The 12,534-nt window shown below is 40.7% G+C and overlaps 1 protein-coding gene and 1 long non-coding RNA gene across 3 annotated transcripts in view; both read left to right on the top strand.

The window, feature by feature from the left end:
• HEXA (hexosaminidase subunit alpha) overlaps positions 1 to 12,534 on the top strand; it is a gene marked incomplete at its 5' end in the record, with an annotated part of 24,946 nt that overhangs the window by 362 nt on the left and 12,050 nt on the right. Inside the window, one exon of one of the 2 annotated variants that reach the window (XM_079122799.1) lies at positions 8,259 to 8,326. The exons of the other annotated variant lie outside the window; for it this stretch is intronic. Of the gene's footprint in view, positions 1 to 8,258; positions 8,327 to 12,534 lie in introns of those variants that run through there. 2 annotated transcript variants of the gene reach the window in all.
• LOC306650822 lies at positions 7,422 to 8,327 on the top strand. Its single transcript, XR_013761042.1, has 2 exons — positions 7,422 to 7,505; positions 8,236 to 8,327. It is a non-coding gene; the product is annotated as an uncharacterized lncRNA (long non-coding RNA).

Below are 12,534 nucleotides of genomic sequence, written 5' to 3'. Positions count from 1 at the left end.
CACACACTCCATTTCTTCTTGCCCTTCCGCAAGCGATCCTCAGGGGCACTCCGGGGTTAGTCCATTCGCTCCTTTACTGACCTGACTTCTAGGGCCAGGCTTGTTGGAATCCTTCCCTTGGCTATGTTAGGTGTTCATCCAAAAAATGCCTACTGTAGAACTGCAGTTCAACAAGGATATCAGATTGTTGAAAATACTGTGCCAGTAGACATCTAAGGTGACCATTCTTACCATGTTCGAGTGATGCTGGGCCCCAATGAAGCTGTGGCCAGTGCTGGGTAGAGGAGACCAGAGAAAACCCTCAAAATTGGTGAGAAAAGAGTCAAGAACCTCTGCCAAATTACATTAATATATCTGGCACATAACATGTCCCATAAATGTTTAAATTGAGAGAAATCATAGAACACTTCCACAAGGAAGTGTTTCTGTCAGCCTCCCAAAATGAGGTGGTAGGTGTAATTAGCTGGGATTGAGAGTGTTTCAGGCTGGGATAACCCTTGAGCAAAGGGTTATGACTGAGCACAAAGTTCTGGCCTGGTGAATGGGAAAGGATGGGGTTAGGGAAAGTATTCACACTTGCATCCCTACCAAAATACTTAGGACATTATTGTTCTTGAACAGAGTAATCCCACCTTTTCTCCCAGGCCTTTTATTTTAAAATGGAAGATTATCATGAGTTTCTGGATTCTTCTGCAGCCATTATCAGCATTGCATTGTTTATCCTTAGGTATTAAATAAGTGTCTAAGTAAATAAGTGGCATTTAACCAATCTCCTAAAATATCTCCTTTGGCCATTCCCTCTATAACTGTGCCTGCAACTAGCAGATACTTTGGAATTTTTTTATTGGATATATTAACATTAAAGGGCTACTTTATGTAAAAGTTGTTAAGAGGCCATTAATATTTTTGTTTATTTTTGAGATCATCAAAAAGATGATGATTTGGGCTGGGGGTGTTGCTCAGTGGTAGAGTGCTTCTAAGGCACGCGCAAGGCCCCAGATTCATACCCCGACACTGAAAAAAAAAATTGTGGGTTTTATTTAGTATTGCCTCAGTTTTCAAATTTGGAGCATTAGCATGTGACTCCAGGAAAAGGAAAATCATGATCCCAACTCATAACCCAAACTCCTGTTGCTCTTAGCTCATCACAGAATTGTGGCTGCATTGAGATTGTATCTGGGGGATGCAGGAGAGAAACAGAAACAGATAAGTTCAGGCATCTGGGCTTGGGAGAAGGAAGAATGCTGGTTAGTTTGCTCCACTCTAATTGGACTAAGTACACTTCAAGTATCCCCTGGCAAAGATAAGGCCTATTCCTGCATAAGACTGAGTTGCCAGTAAGTTTATTATTTTAAAAGGAAAAAGGAAGAAAGGTATGTAGTAGAATTATTTTTCTTGTGAAAGGGATATAAAGAGAATGAAAGGAGAATGAAAGAAGGGAGGAGTCATGAGTAGACGGTCTTTGGAAAGGAGGTAAGTAGCAGGAACACAGTTTTTAGCTGAGGGGCAAAATAATTGTATTTCATTTTGAATCCTAGGGCTTGGATTCACTTAGCCAGGAGTCCTCAACTGACCTTTTTACTTGTAGCTGTTTTTTTTTTTTTTTTCCTTTATTACCTAAATTATAATACTTTCCCAATAATCCTAGATAATTGGAAGTTGAGCCCAAGAAGCTTAACTTTAAAGGCATGTTTGTGTGTGGGCAGGGGAGGTAATTTGAACCTTGTATATAAGAAAATCTGAGTCGTACTTCTTTGGGCTCCCCCTGGCTTGGATATTCTGCTCTTAAGACTGTACCTTGGAGGATCCAAGGTCTGAAACATGACTTATTCAGAGGCAGCCAGAGAAGATGTATCACTTGTTTGTTTATCATTTGTGTATGTGCTCTCATGCACATTGCCCAATTTCCAAGCTTTTGCTGTTGCTACTACTTTTTTTTTCATATTTTTATTGGTGCATTATAATTGTACGCAATGATAGGATTATCAGTGTTACATATTTGTGCAGGCACACAACGTAACAATATAATTTGGCTAATATCATTCCCCAGTTCCTCCTTTTTTAAAAAATCTGCCTGTAGTCCAGGCATTTCTGGGCATAATAAGAAAATAGTTATGAATGTCATTGCAGTCTTTGAAGTATGTTACAATAGAGAGAAGAACTGGTGATTTTAAAAATAAAACAGGGAGGTAGGGGTATAGCTCAACAACTGAGCACTTGCCTAGCATCTGAGAGACTCCGGGGTTGTTCCCTAGTATCCACAAAAAATAAAAATAAGTAAAAATTAAAACAGTCTGAACCCCAGAGATACCCTTTGTTCCCCACCCCTCCTTCTCACTTCCAAACAGAAGAGTGAAGTAGGGCATTGGTGGGATTTTGCCAGTTAATGTCTTGTTGGGTTTGTTTTTAACAGCAGGTGTGGACATTTGAACTACAGAGTCTCATGCTAGGGCATGTTGTTGATCTCTTATCCTGTCCAAGGTGTAAATGTCAATCCCCATCCTCAAGAAAAGGTCTACTCAAAAAAAAAAAAAAAAAAAAAAAAAAGGTTTAGCAAGTTCTTAACTTTCCCACTTTTGTGGGGCCACTGACAACAAGAGCAGCCAAAGAGAGAAGGTTGAGTCTGTAGAGGTGAGAAAGGTGTATGTGTGAAGAGTTTTCTCAACCTCAAGGTTTATGGGTCTTTAGTCCATTGTCAAAGAGAAATAGATTTGATTTTATTCTCTCTTTCTAGGTTCAGTGCTTCTGTCATAAGCTATGGCATTGCTTAAATTTCAGTGAACGGTGGTGTGCTGGCTTTGTGTCCACCTCTGGATGTTGACTGGGCTTGGGCATGGTTTAGAGCTCCTTCCTGCAGAAGTGTGTGCTCAGATGCAGGAAGTGGGGCTGCTTGTTAGCTCAACTGTCAGTGAGCAACTTCCTTTTTTTTTTTTTTTTTTTTTTTTAACAGATGGCATTTTGATTCATTGTATACAAATGGGGTACAACGTTTCATTTCTATGGCTGTACACAATGTAGATTCACACCATTCATGTAATCATACATGAATCGCCTTCTTTTGTAAAGTTTTTGGGGTTGGGGTGAGAAGGATGCTTACAGGTGAAAAGTATAACTACTATACTGTTCAGCCTGGTAGTAACTGGTGCTAGAGTTTCACAATAGTGGCTTTCTTCTTTTGACTGGGGCTGTAGCTCTAGATTGGGGTGGATTTAGAATTCATGCACATGTTCTTTTATACGTTGGAATGTCAACTTGTTGGTCATATAGGGTGGTATCCCACACCAGTGGAACCTTCAGTCTCCTATAAGACATTCATGAAAAATTCTTCAGGGAAGCTGTTCCTTTGCTGCTCTTATACTGAAAGGCAGCCTGCCCTGGGGCTACTCCAGCTAAATGATACACAGTGGAGGTTTGCTCTGGAAAAACTTCTCATTAGAAAAAAAGGGAAGTAGGGCTGGGGAGATAGCTCAGCTGGTAGAGTACTTGCCTCACAAGCACAAGGGGGGGGGGTAGAAAATGAAAGGGAACTATCATATATTGAATGCCTGGCATTCAATGTTTGTTATGCCCTTTAATTCTCATAACATCTCCTTGAAGTCAGTGCTATCCCCATATGTTAGGGACAGGGGGTCTCACAAAGTGACATGTCCAAGGTTATACAGCTTGTAGTGGTGGGGCAGAAATTCTAATCAGAACTGTTTGTCCACAAAGATTTTTGTTCTTTTCACTGTGCAGTCTTGGGGTAGAATCATAAATATCTTTGTCAAGCCAATTAGCAATTTGGAAAACTACTGGCCTCTGGTAGGGTTAAGCTCTGATCATACTTTAATGCTAATTGCTTCAAATAATAACCTCTAATATCTAATTGCTTCTTAATGCTCAGGTGGTGAGTGTGTTTATCCCTGCCCCATTGTTATCAGATTCCAGTAGCATTTCTGACTTCCTTCCTTTTATTCCTCCTTAGTATAAATAGTATTTATTAACCAACCATAATTTGTCAATACCACTAGGTCCTTTTAAATATATATATATATATATATATATATATATATGTTTGTGACTACAAAGTTTTTTTTTTTTTAAAGGATGTTAGATAACTTAGAAGATTCTTGGGGTTTACATCATCATTTGTAATTATAAGAAAATGAAAATCTTACCCAGTAGGTTTTTTGGCATTGTTCAAGTTTGAGTCCCTGAAAAGTTGGAGCCCAAAAAATATTAATGGAGCTACCCTCATCTTTAAAGAATTCATAGTCCCTGGAAGTGGAGATACAGACATACAATAAAGCGTGATTTTGTTCTGTGACAATTGAAGTACAGGGTGCTTTGAGGGTATAGAAGAGAATACCTGACCCAAGAGAGGGGAGTGTGGGAGGAAGGTGCATTTTGAATGGCTTTCACAAAGTAAGAGTTCACATGGATGGAGGAAGTGTTCCCTATGGACAGAACAGCTTATGAAAAGCCTTCAGATGAGAAGCCTTTCAGCATATTCAAGAAACCAAAGGTCAGGGTATAGCTCTAGGGTGGACCAGCAAGTTCTGAAGCTAGAGATGTAATAGATAAAAGGCCAGGGAAAAGACTAGTCAGTAAAGACCCTTAAACAGGAAAAAGTGGTGAGGCTAAATTCTGGTTGCATTGGGGATTTGTTTGGAATAGGACTTGAGGAAAGCCCACTAAAACCTGTTACAGTGATCTGGGTAAGAGGTAGTAGTGGCTGGAGTAGGGACAGAGAAGGATTGAAGTGGTATGCTTGCAAGTGGTGAGTTAGTTTGGAGGGGGAGATGCTGAGGATGAATCCCATATTTCTGCTTTAGCAGTTTGAACATTCTCATTCACACGTTGCTGCCTCACAAAGATGGAGGAAGGGATGGAGTCAAAAAAGAAAGCTTGATTAAGAGGTTGAGAAGTGGATTGCATATGATAAAAAGTAAGTTGGTTTTGGATGTGTCAAGGGAGGCATATCATAGCAAATATGGTACCAAAGCTTGGGAAATGAGTTAGAACACTTCCAGAGGACAGGTCCAAAGGTGACAATGGAAAGGTGGTTGAGGAGGAGTAGGATGTTGTTGGAAAACTGCTAGGCCAGAATGTGGGTTAGTTCTTCTCCAGGGTTTTGAAGTCATCTAACATGATAGCCTTGGGGTGGAGAGGAAGACTTGGCATCAGAAACCAAACTGTTGAGTAAATAATGAAGTGACAAGGAAGTCACAGAGTGTTGTGATAAGGAGAGGCTCCAGATTCAACAGCTGGATGGCATGAGATACAGAGGAGAGCTTTGTTTTTCACTTGATGGTGGAGGTTGGATGACCTAGAAATAGCACCAAAACTCAATCCCTCTGTATGAAAAGACGCTGCCTCTCAGAGAAAATTGTAGGGGAAGCAGTGTGTAGTGTCTCCAGAGAGAGCTGGTCTTTAGTTAGGGAGGAAGCAAAAAGGACTGAGAATGGTTGGTAGTTAAATAACCACACATCAAAAGTTCAAGATTTTTCAAGGGTGAGTAGTGTAGTCAGTAAAGAGGAAACATTTTAGGAATGGGAGTGTGGGACCAGAAATGAGCAGAGGGACTTATATATTGACCAAAGTAACAAAAGATGTTAGAGATAGGAAATAGATTTCCCTGACTATAAGACTACCAAAAAAACTAAGTTCCAGAGACCAGTCATGTAAGGGTGGTTATCCATTTGGAAAAAAATTAAATTCTTATATCAAACACAAAGTAAATTCCAAGTAGATTAAAGATCTAAAGATTTAACATATACCATAAAAGCATTAGAAGGAAATCCTGGAAATTATTCTTCTAATCCCAGGAGTAGAAGAGGCCTTTCTAAGCAAGCAAATAAAGAAAATCATAAAGGAAAAGACAAACATATTTAACTACATAAAAATTGAAGCAAAAGAAACCCCAAGATTAAAAAGATAAAGGTCAATATGGGGCAAATAGTTGCAGTCTTAAAAAATGATGCTTAAAATCTAGAAGAACTCCACAAATCAGTAAAAGAAAATTAACCCAAAAAAGGTACAAAAAATTTAGTTAGTAATTGAAAAACAATGCATAAATTCAGTCATTATTAAATGAAAGCTAATTAAATCCATGTTCTTGTTTTTTTGTTTTGTTTTGTTTTGTTTTGTTTTTTAGCCAGGCTGGCAAAGATGAAAAAGAATTGAGATGATTAGAAGGATGTGGAGAAATGGGCTCAGATATGTGGGTTTGGGTAAAAATCAGCACAATAATTTGAAGAGTAATTTGGCAGTGTCATGACCAAACTTTTCACATCTTTGGCCTAGTATTTCTATCCCTAAGAATTTGTCCTGTGGAAGTGTTTCATAACTGCACATACACACGGATATGTTTATTAGAACATCGCTTATAATATTAAAAATTCAGAAACCTTACCAGATATTTACAAATCGGAGAGAAGTTAGTTAAGGACTTTTCATCAATAGAATTTTATTTAGTATTTATAAATAATGATGTGAATCTCTAGATATTGGCATTGAAAGATCTACAAATCATTTTGGTAAATGGAAAAAAGTTATAAGCTAGTATGTATTTGGATTCCATTTTTGTTCTAAAAATTAATACCAATGTATTTAAAAAATTGGAAGACTTCAAAATGATAACTAAGGTTACCTCCTGGGATCTACATTATAGGGAGATTTTCTAATAGGAGTAGGGTAAGGAGGGACAGATCAGATTTTTTAAGTAGGGAGGGAAAGGGGCTGAAAATGTAGCTCAGTGGTGAAGTACTTGCCTAGTAAGTATGAGGCCCTGGGTTCAATATGGGGGTGGTGACATAGAGAAAGTTGGGGGGGAAATGTCTTTTTGAGGGGGTACTGGGGATGAACCTAGGGGCACTTAACCACATTTCCAGCCCTCTTTTGTATTTTATATAGATACAGGGTCTCACTGAGTTGCTTCAAGTCTTGCTAAGTTGCTGAGACTGACTTTGAATGGAAATAGGTCTAAATTACAACTTTTACTTAAAAAAATAAAAGGTCAAGATGGGAATGAGAGGAAGGGGGACATTCAGCATTCACCTGTGGACTGGAGAGAGTGGCACTTTGAGTAGTTGTTGGTCTCTGAAAAATGAAGAATCTTAGGACTCATGGGCAACTGCACCATGGTCTAGATTGAATTCAGCAGCACCAAGGAGAAGCCACAGGCTAAGGACAGTCACCTCATCTCCCACTTTACTGGATAAGAAGTTTCACAGGGATGGCTTTGCCTCCAACCCTAGCCACACTGATGTGTTTCCCATGCTTAGAATACATTTTCCCTTATTGGTGCTTAGCAAACACAACACAGGGTTCAGGATCTTACTCAGGTTAAGCCTTCTTCCCTTCTGGGAGGAAGCTACAGTATCTACCACAGCCCTCATCACACTGTTTAGTAATTGTTGTTTGTATTTGTCTCTCCCACTAGACTGTGAGCTCCTCAAGGGCAGGGACCAGGGCTTGTTTTTCTTTTTAACTGCCCCAGCACCTAGCACAGTTCCTGATGCACAGTAAGTGCTCAAAATATCTTGGTTGGAATGAAGAAATGAGTGGGCATGCATGATTTCCAGGGCTCTCATTTGGCTGAGTGTGGGGAGGTAAGGCCTGCTTGGGTGTATGAAGCTCTGTGTGTGTGGAGGTGGGGAGACAGCTAAGTGGGTTTGGGAACAAACTTCGGCATAGCCTAGGAGAAGACCAGGTCTATTGGGACAGGGAAGGCATTAGAGTGGTAAGGTGTCAGTGGTTGAGTTGACTTTCCTAGTGTTCAGTCCAGAAGCCAAGCCAAATGCCAGTTTATAACCAAATCCAATGTGTTTTCTCCAATCGGCTAGGCCTCTGTGAGTTAAGTGCATTAATAAAATGGTAGTGTTTTGATTCAAGGAGGAACAGGGCTGGTGGAGGGAGAGGCTATTGTACATTTGGTACATGAGGTAAAGATATATAGTTTCCAGATACCCTAATGCAGCAAAGAATTCTCCCTTCCATAGAAGTGGAGATACCCAAATCTTTGGATTTATGGACTCAGAGGTCTTTAGAACAGTGTTTGAAAAGCCTGGGTTTCTTTTTAGCATCCCCTACCCTAATCATAAGACTTCAGAAAAGTTCTAGGTTTGGGTGTATAAAAGTGATCTTTATGTTAACCATGTTTGCCATTTATGCCTGATTATTATGTAGCATAATCATTATGCATATGTAGCATTAAATGCACTTTTTTAATTCTAGCATCATTCATTTTTTCAGCAAACATTTATTGAATGACTACCGTGTGTCAGGCACTGGGAATACAGAGACACTGAGATTGGTCCCTGCTGTTGAGGAACTCACAGCCTAGGTGAGGAGATAGACAAATAGCATATATTAAAATACGTGTTATGAAAAATGTATATGTACATTGCTTCATGATCACATAGAAAGGTCTCTTAGGAAAAGGTGGGGAATGACAGAAAAGTTTTACAGAAGGAAAGCCAGAGTTACTTCTTAATGAGGAGTGGTATGGAGGGAATGCAAAGTTTGTTTCAATAGGAAGAAGCAATAAATGGAAAGAAAAGTATAGAGAGAACGCGGCATCCTCAAGGGTCTGAAAGAGCTCATTGTGTTGTAGTGAGAGTTTCTGTACAGGAGCAGGGAAAGACAAAAGTCTTTTCTGATGACTATCAGTGACTTCTGGACTTCACCTCCGGGAAGCCATTTGTTTTTGTGGTACTGGGAATTGAACCCAGGTACTTTACTGCTGAGCCATATCCCCAACCCTTTTATATATTTTATTTAGAAACAGGGTCTTGCCAAGTTGCTTAGGGCCTTGCTAAGTTACTGAGGCTGACTTTAAACTCGAGTTCTTCCTGCCCCATCCTCCAGAGCCACTGGGACTACAAGCATATGCCTCTGCACCCCAGGCCTCATGCTTGATAGGCAAGTGTTGTACCACTGAGCTATACCCCCAGTCCTTTTCGTTTTATTTTGAGACAGGGTCTTGCCCAGTCTAACCTGGAACTTGTGATCCTCCTGCCTCTGTCTCCCAAGTCCCTGGGATTATAGGCATGTGCTGCTGTGCCTGGCTCATTGGAGGGTTTAAGCAGAGGTTGTCATAATCTGATGTTCATATTGAAACACCCCAGAGGACAGTAGAGTGAATAGGGGTATAGATGGAGACAGAGAGAGATCACCTGGGATTGTTTTATGGTCATCCAGGTGAGAAATTACAAGATGCAAATTAAGGCTTTGGCCCAGAAGGGGTGAGTAAGTGGGCTGTGCTGAGAAAATAAGGATTTGGTCTGGGCTGTAGCTCAGTGGTAGAGTGCTTGGCTTGGCTAGCATGTGTGAGCCCTGGGTTCAATCCCTAGAACCACCAAAAAAAAAAAAGGCAAATGAAAACAGATATAATAAGTATTTTGTAAACATGATTTGAGTCTTTTTTTACTGTTGAAATCTTAGTGCTCAGCAGAGTTTGAAACATTAGAAGACAGTCTGTAAATCCTATTTTGAGTGAATGAATTTGTGATCTACTTAGGTGGGAAGTGTGTGTGGTAAGAGGAGGAGGTTTCTTGTTTGGGTAGATAGATAATGCTGTTATCAAAGCAAGAGAGGAGATCAGCCAGGAAGAGGAAGGAAAGAAAGAAGAGTTTTGTATTTGTATTTAAGATTCAGGGTGCATTTGAGATATCTGAGCAGAAGCATACAAGAGCTCCAGAAAAACTGGCTAGAAAAGATAGACTTGAGTCTCTTGAGTTACTGTGGAAGTGGATGACAATGTCCAGGAAAGTGTAAGTAAGGAGAAAAAGAAATCTGGAACCCTAGAGACCTTGGAGAACACCAGCACAGCGGGGTTGGTGAAGGAGAAAGAGAATAAGGAAGCATATTCAAAGAGGTAGAAGGAAAACTAAGAGAGAACGGTGTTCCCTAGGGAAGTGAGTTTAGTTTCAATGTCAGTAACTTGTCTGATGCTGCCAAGAGATCCCAGAAGAAGTGAGTGGTTTCTAAAATATTAGCTCTTTCACAGCAGAGATTTTTGTCTGTTTTAATTACTGCTGTATCCCCAGCACTTAAAAATAAGCTTGACACATAGTAAGCATTCAATAAATAGCTGTTGAGTGAATGACTGGGTGAATTGGAAAGATCCCACAGAACCTTAGTGAAGCTATTTCCAGAGGAATGGTGGCAAGGGAAGTCAGGTTTTAACAGATTGAGGAGTACATAGGATGTGAAGAAATGACTATGAAGAGAGAATAAAGAATGGCCAAGTCCATGAGCACTTACCTTGTGCCTAATGCTGAACTAAGCACTTTACATATATTAACTCATCTAATCTCCCCAGCAACCTGGTAAGGTAGGTAAAAGTCCCATTTTACAGATGAGGAAACTGCAGCTCAGAGAGGGTAAATAACCTCTCCAGGGTTTCACAACCAGAAGTGTTAGGATCAAGGTTTGATTCCAGATGTGTGTCTCTGAAGTTCAGCTTTCAACAGCCCAGGCTACATTTCCTCTAGAGTTTCTTTGTGACTGGAAGGTGAGAGGAAGGATGGGTGTTTGAGATGACCTGCAGTTGAGACCAGGAAGACTGCAAAGATTTCAATGCTGATGGGAAAGAATTGGTAGAAAGAAATAATTCAAAGACTTTGAGAAAAAGAGAAATAATTTATACAAGAGGAACCTGAGGAGAGGTCCAGAGCAGAGGTAAAAGGAAACCTCTTTCATCAAGATGGGGAGGAAAAGGTAAAGACGGTGTGTGTTGCAGATATTTGGGGGAAGGGAGAAGGCAAGCTGGATGGGAGTTCTCTTTTGATTATCTGCTAAGAATAGGGAAATTTGTGATCAAGTTATAGACTTGAGGAAAGTGGTACAAGCTTAAAATAGCTATTGTGGAGCCAAGATGGGAGACCATGATTTTATAGTGACCCAATCCTGTTCTGATTTTTCCCTTCCCTCTAGTAGGGCATATGGTAGCAAGGATTGGGGGCACAGAAGGCAGATGTTAGATTGATCCAGGGTTGAGGGTTTTGCCCACTGGATGTGACTGAAACTCAGAGACAGGTTATTGAGAGTATCGTCTAGATTGTATCGGAGGTGATAGATCTCCACATCTAGTCCAGCAGGAAGTGATGTGAGGCTGGGAGAGGACTGAAGACAGAAAGGACTTGAAGAGTCCTAGAACTACAGTTTGGAGAAAGTTCAGTAGGAATTTTAATAGTAAGAGGGTCCTTGTTCTCAGAATTCCATGTGTAGAGATGACCTGTCTATGATGAGGAAGGCAGAATTATGCCAAAAATGGAGAACAGACATAGAACAAACGGCATGTTATCTCTACCCTGAGAAGACTAATGAAGTGTGACAGAGAACTTTTATTTTATTGTAAATGCTTCTGAAGTGTTTTTCAACTAATGAGTACTGCCTTTTATAATTAAAAAAAATACAAACTTTTCAATGTAAACTCTGCCTCTCCCCTCCCGGCAAAGAGAATAAGTTTAGATGAAAGCAGGGAGATGAGTGAGCTGCAGAGGTAGGAGGCTGTAATCATGAAATGGAACCTGGAGTCACAAGGTTTTTAGGATGAAATCTGGTCCCACCCTGCCATTGTTGATAGAACAGGAAATGGGAGCCCCGAGACTTGAGACTCGCTCAGCTTGGCAGTAGCAGAACCAGAACTCAACCAGCCTTTCCTAATTTTCCAGCCCACTAGTCTGTGTTCCTCAGCACCCAAGGCTTCAGAATTCCGTGCTGTCTCAGTGGGACCCATGGTGCACGTGCGCACATGATTGCTGGCTGAGCGGCCTGTTTGCCATACCTTGCTTCCCACATTTGAGTTCTTAGTGTAGAGGTGTGGGTGTGGGTGTGGGTGTGCGGAGAGGCAGCTGTACTGGCCCCTGCCTGTTTCCTGCTCTCTTCAGAGCTGCGCACAGTGGCATTGTGGAGGTGGAAAACCACAGTGATGATACTCTATTTACTTCCTTTCAGATGACCTAGTGTCCCTCCTGTTTTGCCACCTCCCCCAGATGTTCCCTCTCAGAGCTTGTTTAAGCATTTGTCCAGCCTCCGAACATGCTTCTTTAACAGCCAAATGAGTCACTGAGAGCATTTAGGACAAGATTCTTTACCATGAGATTGGTGGCAGTCCTTGGAGGGATTAAGAACTCTTAAGTTAGTGGCATAATTCTGGAAAAGAGTGTTTCATGTCCTTCAGATCTTCAAAGGAATCTGTAATCTAAGACTGTAGACTTAAGGAATGGAGTGCAGATGTGTTTTAGAAAAAAATAAAAAAGATAATAACACAAAAATAAGTATTTTCCTGTCTTCGAAGTAATGGTTCAAATAATCCTGGTGTTGTGCAGCCTCTCCTGTTTTGTCCTCAGGACAGTGACCATGGTAGTTGCATGTGGATGAGTTGTGAGTTCTCTTCATTTGGCAGACAGCGGCCCAGAGGTTAACAGGAAAGCTCAGGACTTTTGCCCTCTTTGGGTGGCTGTGAAGATAGATGTGCAGATGAGTGCTCCACACAGTGATATTGGGGCAGTTGCAGCGGGGCCAAGAAGGCAGGGGGTACACTAT

The sequence above is a fragment of the Sciurus vulgaris genome (genome assembly GCF_902686455.1).
Source record: "Sciurus vulgaris genome assembly, chromosome: 2".
Taxonomy (NCBI): Eukaryota; Metazoa; Chordata; class Mammalia; order Rodentia; family Sciuridae; genus Sciurus; species Sciurus vulgaris.
The sequence above is the reverse complement of the archived record's forward strand: the minus strand, read 5'-3'. Positions and strand labels throughout refer to the sequence as shown.